The sequence below is a fragment of the Triturus cristatus genome, chromosome 3_2 (assembly GCF_964204655.1).
Source record: "Triturus cristatus chromosome 3_2, aTriCri1.1, whole genome shotgun sequence".
Lineage (NCBI taxonomy): Eukaryota > Metazoa > Chordata > Amphibia > Caudata > Salamandridae > Triturus > Triturus cristatus.
The window spans coordinates 780,970,497-780,983,888 of record NC_140584.1 but is presented as its reverse complement, the minus strand read 5'-3'; positions in this window follow the sequence as shown (position 1 = coordinate 780,983,888).

The window sequence follows — 13,392 nt, the reverse complement described above, 5'->3', positions numbered from 1 at the left end:
ATCACCAGGGCCCATCGGGTCCCTGCACATCCCTTCCCGAATTCTACAATACTTTGAACTATCCTGTTGAATTTCGCTGATTTTCGAATCAAGGAGAGAAAATTGATGAAAGCTATTCAGCAGAGACAGTTTTCTGTCAACGCTACTTCAAAGTGTAGTATATTTGCTGATATGACGGCCTCCGCAGCGCGAAGAAGGAAGGAATTTGTAAAACTCCTCCAGCTATTTAAAACCCACGGAGCCCAAGCCTCAATAGCACAGCAGTCTAAACTAAGACTGCCAGTTAAGGGCAAGTTCTTTATTTTCTCAGATCTGGAGGAGGCCCAGGCATTATTAAAGGAGATTTCACAGGGTTAATTTGAAGATAAACCTCCCGTTATAAAGGAAGGAGAGAAGTAGAGGTCCTGAGGCTTTTGGGGGGGTCATAGAGGTAGCAGGGTCACTAGGGTGTAGCATCATGACACCCATGAAGAAAGAAGGGAGGGGGGGAATGTGGTTGGCGTGGCGGGGGAGGGTGCTTCCACATCTCAAGGGGTGGATGGGAGGGAGGGGGGGAGGTGAAATTGGAGTAAAAAAGAAAAGGAGCAGGAGTAAACGACATAGAAATTATATTATTAGAAACTTAAGGTTATCTGTAATTGGAAATCTAAATGAATTTTAGCAATTGCAAAATCCTATCAGTTAATGCCAATGGTATGTTAAATAAGCAAAAGTATGGCGCTTTCATAAAATGGTTAATATCATCTGACCCTCAAATGGTATATTTTCAAGAGACTCACCTAAAATCAAATTTTCCCAAACTTTTTATACCTAGATTTTTCTCCCACGCTTTTTTGCATCAGCTGGTTTGGCTCAGAGGGGGGGTTGCAATTTATTTTTCCAGAAAAATACCTTGGGAAATCCTACAAGTTCAGAGAGACATACAGGGGAGATGGATATGGGTTATGGTTAAGTTGCAGGGGAAAATCATTAACTTGGTCAATTATTATGGTCCAGTCACGGATGAGATTGAAAGCCTGGTCAAAATCAACGAGCTTCTGAGGGGAGTACCAGGGCAGATTATAGTAGGAGGGGATTTTAATTTTATACAAGATCTGAAGAAAGACACATCAAATAAAAATAAAAAACAACTAAAACCAAATACTTTAGGAATTATGGAGGCCCTCAAAAAAGAATATCAATTGGTAGATCCTTGGAGGCTTAGGAATCCCGAAGAAACAAAGTTTACTTGTTATTCATATCGTTTTTCAACTGCATCTCAAATTGATTTCTATTTTATATCAAGATTCCTTCGAATTCTAAAAATCGATAGTGGGTGTTATCCTTTTTCTGATCACGCCAGAATTGAACTTACCATTGTATTAGATGGTGGGAAAGGGGAGCGGTTGAGGTGGCAGCTCGACCGCACTCTCCTCCAAATTCAGGACTGGGTAAAGGATTTTAGGGAATGGATCTTGGAGTTTTTTTAAGATAAATGAAAACACCACTGATGTGTTTTCGGTTTGGGGTGGGTTTAAAGCAGCTGCCCATGGTCAGATTATCGCCTACACAGCGGCCCAGGCAAGAGCAAGATCGCTTAAAATAACTCAACTCCATGCTGCAGTCGAAAAAGAATATGTTCTCCGGGAACGGAAATGTCCTAATGAGTTTGAACAGGCAAAAACTGCCTTGCAGGATTTTTTCGTCTTAGAAGAGATTTGTAGTTCTAAAATGTACCAGCAAAAAGTTTACGAAGAAAACCAGTTGATAGGTAAAATGCTGGCAAATACAACAAGGAAAAAAACAGGAGTCAGCATTCATTTTAAAGATACAAGACCCTCAGTATGGCCGAAATGAAGTTGATAGGGAAAGGATCTCACAGATTTTTGTCGAACATTATCACAGTATTTACTCAACGGAGTATTTAACAGGCGACGATATGATTTCTCACTATTTTTCCAACGTGGCAATCCCTAAACTTTCTGAGAGTCGGATTTCCCAATTAGAATTAGAAATTGAAACAGAAGAAATATCAACCTCGGTAAAAGAAACAGCTGGGGGGAAAGCATGTGGGCAAGATGGATTTCCCATCGAATTTTATAAATTATTTTTAAAAGAATTGTTGACCCCTTTGAAACGATTATTCAATAACATCAAAGAGGGAGGTCATATACCGGTAACATTTAAAGAGGCGATAATTGTGTCATTTGTAAAGAAAGACAAAAATCCCGAAGGTATCAATTCCTATCGGCCCATAAGTCTTTTAAACTCCGACTACAAAATCTTAATGAAAATATGGGCCAAGCGTTTTACTTTTGCGGCCCAAGAAGTGATTAATAGTGACCTGACCGGATTCATAACCGGCAGATTCATGGCAGCAAATCAATCAATCAATCAAGAAATTTATATAGCGCGCTACTCACCCGGAGGGTCTCAAGGCGCTTGGGGGGGGGGGGTCTGCTACTGCTCGAACAACCAGGTCTTGAGTTGCTTCCTGAAGGAGAGGTGGTCTTGGGTCTGGCGGAGGTGGATGGGGAGGGAGTTCCAAGTCTTGGCTGCCAGGTAGGAGAAGGATCTTCCTCCCATGGTGGTTCTTCGGATGTGTGGAACGGCGGCGAGGGCGTGGCTGGTCGATCGAAGCTGGCGGGTGGGAGTGTAGAAGGTCAGGCGGTTGTTGAGGTACCTGGGGCCCAGGTCGTGGAGAGCCTTGTGTGCGTGGGTGAGGAGTCGGAACGTGATTCTCTTGTTGATGGGGAGCCAGTGCAGGTCTCTCAGGTGTCCGGAGATGTGGCTGTGACGGGGAATGTCCAGGATGAGTCGTGTGGAGGCGTTCTGGATGCGTTGGAGTGTCTTCTGTAGTTTGGCTGTGGTTCCGGTGTAGAGGGTGTTTCCGTAGTCCAGTCGGCTGGTGACGAGTGCCTGGATGACCGTCTTCCTGGTTTCGGTGGGGATCCATCGGAAGATCTTACGGAGCATGCGTAGGATGTTGAAGCATGAAGATGAGACGGTGTTGACTTGTCTGGTCATCGAGAGGGAGGAGTCCAGGATGAAGCCCAGGTTGCGTGCGTGGTCCGGTGGTTTGGGTGCGCTGCCCAGGGCAGGGGGCCACCAGGAGTCGTCCCAGGCGGAGGAAGATGGTCCCAGGATGAGGACTTCCGTCTTGTCTGAGTTCAGTTTCAGACGGCCATTCTGCATCCACTCGGCTACGTCTTTCATCCCTTCGTGTAGGTTAGTTATGGCGGTGGCTGGGTCGTTGGTGAGTTTTTAGTACAAGCTTTAGATTATTTTAATATCAACTCAACCCCGGCATGTATTGTTATGGTAGATGCCGAAAAAGCTTTTGATTTAGTTAATTGGAATACCCTGTTTTTTACTTTAGGACAATTCGGATTCCCCGCCCAGATTGTTGATATGATACGTAACATATATCACGGTGCCTCTGCCCAGGTTTTTATTAATATGAAAACAGCTGGCTCAATAAAAATAAATAGAGGGTCTAGGCAGGGATGTCCTCTTTCGCCGTTGCTTTTTACCTTTTTTATTGAACCTTTAGTAATTAAGATAAGAAACAATGCTGCTATTCGATCCCCGGTCCCCCGAATGTCCAAAATAAAATTGTTTGCCGACGACATTATTTTATATTTGATGCCTAAGAAAGAAAATATAGAGAGAGTGTTGAGAGAATTTAGAGAATTTGAGCAAATTGGTGGCTACAAAATAAATTCTAATAAAACAGAAATACTTGCATTAAATATCGATGTAAATTGTCTTCCATCTGGCTTGAGGATACAAGCAGCCAATAAAGATCCGATTATCTATTTAGGAATCTACATCAATTCTCAATACCATCAGTTGTATGAACTAAATTACATTAGAATGAAAGACAAAATCAAGAAACTTCTTGATCAATGGCTCTTATTACCCCTCTCAATTGTGGGCAGGGTATCCCTAATCAAAATGTCGATACTACCGTTGCTCATATTTCTATTTAGTAATATTCCTATAAAAATCAAGTTCTCCTTTTTTAAAGAAATTGAGACGATGTTTAGGAGTTTTATATGGGGGAGAACATTTTCTAGGGTTAAATTGCCAATAGTACAACTATGTACTGCTCAGGGAGGCTTAGCCCTACCAGATGTGAAAATATACTATGAGGCCGCCTTTCTGGACATAGTGGCGGGACTGATGGGTTCGACACATAAGCGAGATAGTTTTTTTTTGTATAGAATGCTACAGGAAATTGGTTCCAACTTACAAGTGTTTCTAAAAACTTCCAAATGTCCCAAAAAACCCCGATATAAGACCGTAAGGGAATATTCTTTTAGACTCCAGTTTAAAAAAAAAAAAAAATTGAGTTTGAGGGAATGCCTTGATCTCGGTCTCCAATTGAATAAAAATCATCTAATTAAGTGGGAAAAGTGTGGGTTAAAAGAATTAAGACATTTTTTTATTCTGAATAGAATGATTTCGTGGCAGGAGGTGATGACTAGGGGAACAGCCCGAACAGACCTTTGTTTTTTGAATATATACAAATTGTATATTTTATAAGGAAAATGCATGGCGTTTTCAATTCCCCATCTGATCTAGCGGTAGCCCTATATGGGGTCAAAATAAAGGGCGTAGGGTATTGGTATAGGCAGCTACATCGACAGAAACAAATGCCATTGGTCGAAAGCCACCTAAGAAAAATAGACCATGTGACACAATGCAGTCTTTTATGTAAGGATTGGGAAATGATTTGTCATCTAGGTAATAAAGCATTGCGAGCGGCTAACTTTAAAAGGATGGCCTTTTTATCACGATGGCTAGCCTATCTGACTCCGGAGGCCCTGGGAAAAAGACACCCGGAAGTTGAAAATAAATGTTTTAGATGTCTTGCTAATGGTCAGGGTGGCTGGTATCATATTTTTTTTTTTTTCCTGCCCAAAACTAGAACTATTCTGGAATGCAATTTTTGCGGATTTAGGAAAGGCATTGGGCAAGAATTTGCAGCCCAAGGCCGAATTGGCTTTGTTCGGCATTTCTAAAAATAGAACAATATTCAGCAGGGCGAAGAGACTTTTGTATTTATCTCTTGTACGGTGGCCCGCTCCTTAATCCTACAGAATTGGAAGTCTACTGATGCTCCCTCGCATTTGAAATGGTGGAGGAAAATGAGAAGAACTTGTAATTTTGAAAAAGCATATGCAAGCAGGGTGGGGGCCATTAGGAAATTTGAAAAAAACTGGAAGTATTTTAGAGATTTGGAAAAAGCTAAAGGGAATTGAACAATGTTTTTGGTTGGGTTGTTGAAATTGTAGTAGCTTTTACAATTAAGAGCACTAGCACTTTTTTTTTTTATTATCATTATTTTTTTCTATTTAGATTGCTGTTGTATTTTAGGGTAAAATATAGGAAATTGAATCATATCTTGTTATAAATTACAGTAGTTTCTGTAAATAGATGCACTAGCACCTTTTTCTAGGGACTATACTTGAGAGCACTAGCACTTTTTTTTGGGATTATATTTATGATATATTAACCCTTTTGTTTAGTTTTCCTGCGATTTTTGCACATTATTAATAGATTCAATATATATTGTCGTTGTATTTTAGGGTAAAACACAGGAAATTGAATCATATCTTGTTGTAAAATATAGTAGTTTCTGTAAATAGATGCGCTAGCACTTTTATCTAAAATGATTATACTTGAGAAGCACTAGCACTTTCTTTTTTTGCAATTGCTGCACATTCTTACAGATATTGTATCTTTCCCTATAGCACTTTATTGCAGTTGTTTAGCATATCAGGTCCCTTCTTAAATATGGTTGAGATCTTTGAGAATTATTTTTAGTAGTTTGAAGGAAGGAAGGAAGGAACATAGAAGGGAAGGTCACTTAAGTCTTTTTAGAGGTTTCAATAATTGTGTTTTATGCAATTGTATTGCTATGTCAACATAAAATTGTATATTGTATATGGACAAAAAAAAAAAAACAGCTTGGATAAAAAGCAGCGCTGAGGAAAGGCTAGCAAGACTGAAAATAAAAATACTACCTTTGTCAACGTTCATTTGTATATAGCAGATATATTTCGGGATTAGATTTTAATGTGACTTATGGTAAATATTGCAGCATATTGAAGCGTCATTCAAATCATATAAGTGGAGATATTTTCACTTTCTTCTGGAATGTATTTATTGTTTGTAAAATTATTACTCCTTGCAACATTAGGTATGGCTTTAATGAAAGTCTTAAGAGCACTGTGGAAAGTAAATGAAATTGGCAATGCCAGTCGGTCTCGCTTCTATGTACAGCTAAGGAAGACCCCTTTACATTGCCAATGCTTGTTATTTTTTAGTCATCCTTGTCTGGTTCATGCCTGTACTTAAGGTTACGGTAATTGAAGGTCAATAGCACCTTTTCTTTATGTCAAGAAGACTATTTTCCTGTGATGTGCATTAAAAGCAAAAGTGTTTCTATCTTTACATTGTATAAGTACACCTGCCGTTTTCTTATTTTTCTTCTATTTAATTTTGTGACTTTTGCATTCAATAAAAAACATAACTGTTAAAAAAAAATAAAAAAAAAAAAGAATAAATGAGGGTTTCAGCTTGATATCTCGCTGTATTTTTGTGTCTTCATTATATTTTGGTGACGATCGCCAGCCACCTGACGTGACACCGGTAACAGCAATTGCCGTGAGGAGCATAGAGCCGTGTGTAGCAGCTCGGTGTATGGCACATGACGGCACTGCTCTTTGTGTGGAAGTATCCGTGTTACCCCAACAATGTGGGGGCAGGAGATGTTTGCCACTGTGAGTCTTATGGCTTAATTCTGTAGCGCTGCTATCGTTTAAAGGGACTGATGTTGGAGCAATGGATCGTGTGCACACAGTGGAATCCCACATGCTCGTGGCTGGGCTCTAGGCTAAGACGTGTCTGACAACACCTGATAGCCTTCCACGCGCACTTTCTGTTTGAAAGGATCGGAGGGTAAGTGCACATTCTTTTGAAGGCACCCCGTTGTGGCAGAGATATGTTGCCCTTTCTGTGACACAGAAACAATTACAGGAGTAAACCCGTTAACCAAGGTGAGACTGGGCAAAAGTTTGTACCATACAACAATGTCTCAGCTGGAAATCATTGACATGGGCAATAAAACATTGAAATAAATTACATAGGGTAGGGGAACAGGTGCCACAACATACCTGATTGAGGTTTGATCCTCTCAATTAGGTATGTCGTGGCCACCGTACACCCACTATAGAGGCTCCCCCTAAGGTCTGCTCAATTCCTAATGCCTTTTATTCAATTATCCTGGCATTACCAATCTCCACATTTGTGCGCTGCTCGTTAAATTCATGTGGATTAAGGGACCCCTTTCCAAAATGGCAGCCCTCCTTCTTCCCACGCCGATTCATCCACTCAATTGAGTAATTATACTGCGCTCATACCTAGCGCTGCCCACATCCCTTCTCCTGGCACCACAATTGGCACCCTACTTATGCTCTATTTGTCCCCTGTTTCTTCCAGTTATGGATTAACTTCTCCTTAATGTCTCGCATCTTCTGGCCTAGTGAAACAGCCAGATTTATCTTTCTCACCTTTACGCATGCATTGACCTTGCTTATCTCAGGTAATTGTCTATCACCTGGACCCTCTCCCTTCTTCAATTTCCTATTTTGGGCCACTTTCCTGCTCACCCTATTCTCCTCTCCCTTCCCCCCTTATACAGCACTATGTTGAAACTTGTGACCATTGTCCTGATGATGACCTGAAATCAATCAGGTTGAAACACCGTCGACGACCCAGCATAGAACTTTGGCGCTGTTGTGGTCAATTAATTTATTCAGCATTCTACATACCAATATTGTATATATATATTTCTTGTATTTTAGACCCTATTGTAATTTTCCTTACGCCTTTCGCCGTTCACGCTGTTATTTTTCACCCTGTGTCACTGCGCTGCTCACTAGCACGCCCAGTGCCCACTTGTACTGTAGTGCTGTCATAACTACTTACAAATATTACCTCCTCGCCTTGTACTTTCCGTTGTGGTCTCCCTTCCTTTCTGTGACACAGCGCTTACCATTTGGCCTGTGGGAGCAGGAACTGGAGGGGTGTCTTCTCTTCTGCTACGGAGTGCTGCTGTCCTGGTTTTTGGCTTGGAGGAAGGCTCCATGTGACTCCTTAGAGGAAAGACCCTTAGGTCTTTCTCTAGCTTCTGGACACTGCTGTTATAAATTGCCTGGTGTGTTCCTCAGAATTTATTTTTGTTCATGATGGCATCCTCTTCCATTATCATTCCAGCCCCATTTTTAGGGCAGCAAGGTCAACCATCCATTCAGTGGGAAGAATGGGTAGACCTTTTTTTGACAATTATATTGTGGAGCTAGATGTGCTGAAATGTACTCCTGAAAGGAAGATGGCATTGTTATTAGGCAGCATTGGTAAGGAGGGGCATCATATTTTTAAGTACTTACCTCAGAATTTAGGTAGCAACAACCAACCCATCAAGGATTTTTTGTATAAGGAGGCAAAGTTGCGATTGGAGAAAAGATTCCCCAAAGAGGAACATATAGTTTTGTCTCTATTAGTTTTACACTAGACTACAAAAAAACAGATGATTCAATGGATTACTTTGTCTCAGGTCTGCGTCAGCTGTCAATTAAGTTTAAATTTGGTCAAATGTCTTATGAGATGATCAGGGATCAACTAATTGTTCAGTGACTCAGTAAATAAATGCAGGAGCGCCTGTAGGTGGCAAAAAAATCCATACATGAATGATTCCATCACAATTGCAAAGGTTGATGAGAAATCCGAGAGATGCATGAAAGAGTTGGGCAGGAAGGAGGAGGTGGATGGCCAGGTTGCAGCAGTATGCAAAAAAGAAGGCATGTCTAAAGGATCATCCAACAAGGTTTTGACGAGACCTCAGAGAGGGGGTAGATCAAAAGGCTGTACACCGTGTGGTAGTGATTTCCACACCAGTGATTCAAAATGGTGTTTTGCGTTGTGTGTTCAAGGACTTGTCTAAGTCACGTGTGGCTGGCACCGAGGAAACCTTTTGGGAAGGTGATATCCAGGATCGACTTTTGATGATTCAGCCTGAGGTGAAGGAAGGAAACAGGAGAGACAAACCTAAAGCCTGGCTTGGGACTCCGGGCAAACAAGTGGAACTCATGGTGGACTCCGGCTCATTGTATACCATCATACCGAAGACGTTGTGGAAGAAAGATTGGCCGCTAGTGTCTCTTCTGCCTCAATCGAAGGTGCTACCACGGAGAACCTATTGATGTTTTGGGGTATTTTTCTTCTCCCATTGTGTTCAAGTCATAGCCGGTCGAAGGGAAAGTCAATGTGGTGGAGGATGGCCCACCTATTTTGGGGTAGGAGCATCAATGTGATTTGCATTTTATAATTGATCCCCATGCTCCAGGTAAAGTGTTGCCAGTCACTGATGTTACCAATGAAGAGGTGTTGGGGGAAATAAAGGATGTATTCAATGAGAATTTGAGTGAGATGAAGGGCTATGTCCACAAAATTGTGTTGGAAGAAGGTGCCATTCCTATTAAACACAAATTGAGGAGGGTGCCCGTTGTAGTGAGGGGTGAGGTCAAGAAACCTTTAGATAACATGCTCAATGAGGGAGCCATAGAGCCTGTTGAGGCTTCGGGATGGGTCTCTCTAGTAGTTATTGACAAGAAGAGTGATAGCATGCTTAGATTCTGTGTGGATCTACACAGCTTAAACCAGCATGTTGTGACAGATATTTTCTCCCTCCCAAATATAAATGAGTTGTTGTTGCTCAAAGGTGGTAAGTACTTTTCTAAGCTTGACTTGAAAAGTGCTTATCACCAGATGAGGTTATATGAAGATTCACAGAATATATGGAGGGAAATTTTAGGATTACAAGGATGCCATTCGGGTTAACCTCGGTTGCGAGCAATTTCCAGCGGATCATGTCTGAGGTGTTCAAGTGATTGGATTATGTAAAATTATATCAAGATGGTATCTCAGTTTTTGGTGAGTAACGACCAGGAGCATAACAACACCTTGAGGTCTGTGTTGAGTAGGCTCAGGGAGGCGGGGCTCACTTTGAGGAGGGAAAAATGTAAGTTCTTGGTGGAAGAAATTGAATACCTTGGCAATACTATATCATCCCAAGGTTGACTTGTTGAAAGCTATCCGGTCTGCACCAGTTCCCCACGATAAGGGTCAGTTACAGTCATTCATGGGTTTGATCGAATATTATGCTAAGTTTGTGAAAAAACTTTGCAGGCAAGACTGAAGATCTGAGGATATTGCTACAGAAGGGGTGTATGTTCGTATGTGGTGAGGGTCAACAGAGAGCATTCGAAGTGGTGTAGAAGGACATTTCTGAGGTGGGTATCCTTGCACCATTTGAAATCCAATTCAAAACATTTTTAATTGTGGATGCAAGTGCATGTGGTCTGGGGCTGTTTTTTCTCAGGCACATTCTGGTACAGAGAAAACTGTAGCATTTGCCTCATGTTCCCTGATAGATTGTGGGAGCAACTATTCAGTCATAGAGCGTGAGGCTTTAGCCTCTGCTTGGTCAGTAGAACATTTGAGGACCTTCTAATGGGGTCTCACGTTTTGCATTCATAGAGACCATAAACATTTGGTCAAACACTTGAGTCCTGGTGGGGCAGGCAGGGTGTCCGTTACACTGGTTAGTCTAGCCTCCAGGCTTCAGGAGTACAGGTACAAAATTGGACACATACTAGGGTAAAAAAACGCACAACCTGATTGCCTCTCATGCTTATCTTTGGAGTGGTCAGAGGGGGATAGACATGGTACTTCAGCTTGGGAAAAGGAAGGGGCTGTTGCATCATTGTGTGAAGTGAAAGAGTGCGTTTGAGGTTCATTCTCGGCTGAGGAGTGGCGTAAGTATATGGATCGTGAATTTGTTCTCCAGAAAGTGGGCAAATGGTGGTCTATGAGGTGGCGTGGATTATATGGTAGGGGCTCATCGCACTGCAATTCATTGTTTGACCAATGTTTCTCCTTTGAGAAAATGTGTGGATGAAAGCTGGGAACTAAAATTACCTTGACTTGGCTCATTACTACTGAGTGAGAGGAGACTAGTGGGGTGATTGGTGTCAGGAGAGAGCGAGTGAGTGCTGGTGACTGGGCCAAAATAAGGCATGAAATGTTATGCAAGGGATTGAGTACATTGTGGGGCCCATTCAAAGTCAAGGAGGTTTGTGACAGGTATGTGGTGTTGGATAATGGTAACAAGTGGAACATACGCAAAGTGTCATTGTACCAGAAAGGGCAGTTTGGGGACAGGAAAGAGTGTACCTGCGTAGGGACCTCAATGGCTTCATGCTTATGAGTGATGAGGAGTTAGCCAGCAACAAGGTAGGGGAAGGGAGTGTTCGTGTTGAGTGTGGGGGTAGTGATGCCAGTGAGCCTGTGCACACCGGCTCTCGTTCTTCATGGTGAGGTTAGAGGAAGTCGCACTTCTAGACTGCATAGACCTCCCCATTATTTGGTGGATTATGTTTCGCTCTACTAAGCTTTATTGATCCCCGCATTATCTGCTGTACTGGTACTATTCTTTTTGCCTGTTGTACTGTTGTACTGTTTATTTTGCTGTTATTTCTTACAGACAGTGTAATTCATTTAAAATTGCTTTGTTTTCTTTTATTTTCACAGTTCATTTTTTTCTACTTTTGTGTGGAAGGGGATGTGTTGTAATGTAGAACCTCAGTATGATATACTGAGGTTCTTGGGGAACGTTGTGGTAGCGTGATTCAACTGAAGTCAGTTGCACTGTGGCTGGAGGAGGGAGAATCAAGCAATTCGCTGTTGATGAATAAATGAGGGTTGCAGCTTGATCTGTTACTGTTGTGGTGTCTTCATTACAGCTCACTGCCCAGACCTGCTGTTAAGTCATACCACTGAAGGCAATAATACTCGGGATACCTGAGTGGAAAGTGAGTGCACCGCCATGACATAACCCTAGATCAGAGCCTCCCTTTTTCAGCCCTTGGCTTACATTGAGACCAAGTCAGAAAAGGAACACAAAGCACATGAACCTGTGAGGAAAATTGGTTTCTGAACCCATCAGTGATGAACATGCCACACATGTGATGTTCAGTGCTGGAGAGTACCACATATCCCGCAGCATTTATGCTCTGTATGCTACAGCCAAGCTGATATCCTAGGCCTTATTTCCTGTGCTTCATGCAACAACTTCCTAAAGGGCAGGTGTATAATGCGCTAGTATGTAAATGGAGATGGAGTCCTTTGCTTCAGATTCTCATGTAGGCAAATGAAATACCATAACTCATGATGACTGACTTACAACATTGCACATTTCAAATTGTAAATTCCACCTCTCACAAAGAAATTATTGAGTAAAGCTGGCATATTACCCTACTTGTTAGAAATTGGGTCTCTTGTTGGCAGAGGTTATCACCCTGTCCAAGTAGAGACCACAATCCTAGGCAGGGTAAGTCAGATACAAAACCTGAATTAACCTTGGCTCATCCTCTGGTAGCTTGGCACAGATCAGTCAAGCTTAACTCAAGAAGCAATGTGTAAAGTTTTTTTGCAGCACTTACATTAAAGTAACGGAGTGAAAACACCACAGAAAGGCTGCACAGAAGTTTTGAATAAAAGAGAATATGTATCTGAGTAAAACAAGACTGAAATAACAAATACCCAATAAGTAGACCTCAATATATAATTTTTTTTAATATTAAATCCCAAAACAGTGCGTAGACATCAATAGCGCTAGAAGGTTACTTAAGGTTGTGCCAGATTGGGTAAATCCAAAATTCAAGCCAACCACGATGGAGGGCAGGCCGGCTACAGGACCCGTGCAGGGCCCCCTGGAAAAGTACCTTGTACGTGGCAAGCATCGCCATCAAGGGCTCCCTGCGTCGGTTCCGAATTACACAGTCGGGTCAATGCATCAGAGTCAAGTCTTGCAGTCAGTATAGACGGGCCAGTGCTGCGTCGGAGTCGAGCCTCACAGCAGCGTCATCGGATCAGCACTGGGTCATTATCTGACATCGCAGTCGAGACCTGTGTAGTCATCACATCAGCACTGTGTTGGCATCAGAGGACACTGCATCGGTTCCAATAGCCGCAAAGTAGTCACTGCGTCAATATTTTCTGAAAACAGCTGCAGAACCCGCTTCTAAGGCCCAGGAACGGAGGAGGCACCTCAGGCAAGGGTAGAAATCTCAGATGGCTGAGTCTAGCAGCACCAGCAGAGTTGCACGACATCCTTTGTGACCCTGAGACTTCAGAGAACAGGAGGCAAGCCAATAAGCCCTTGGAGAAAGGTGGGTTCAAAGATGTAGAGAGAAGGTCCAGTCCCTCTCATTCCCAGGCAAGAAGCATAAGGCAGCAATGCAGGTAGCAAAGTAGCAAAGTGGCAGTCCCTCCTACAGCACA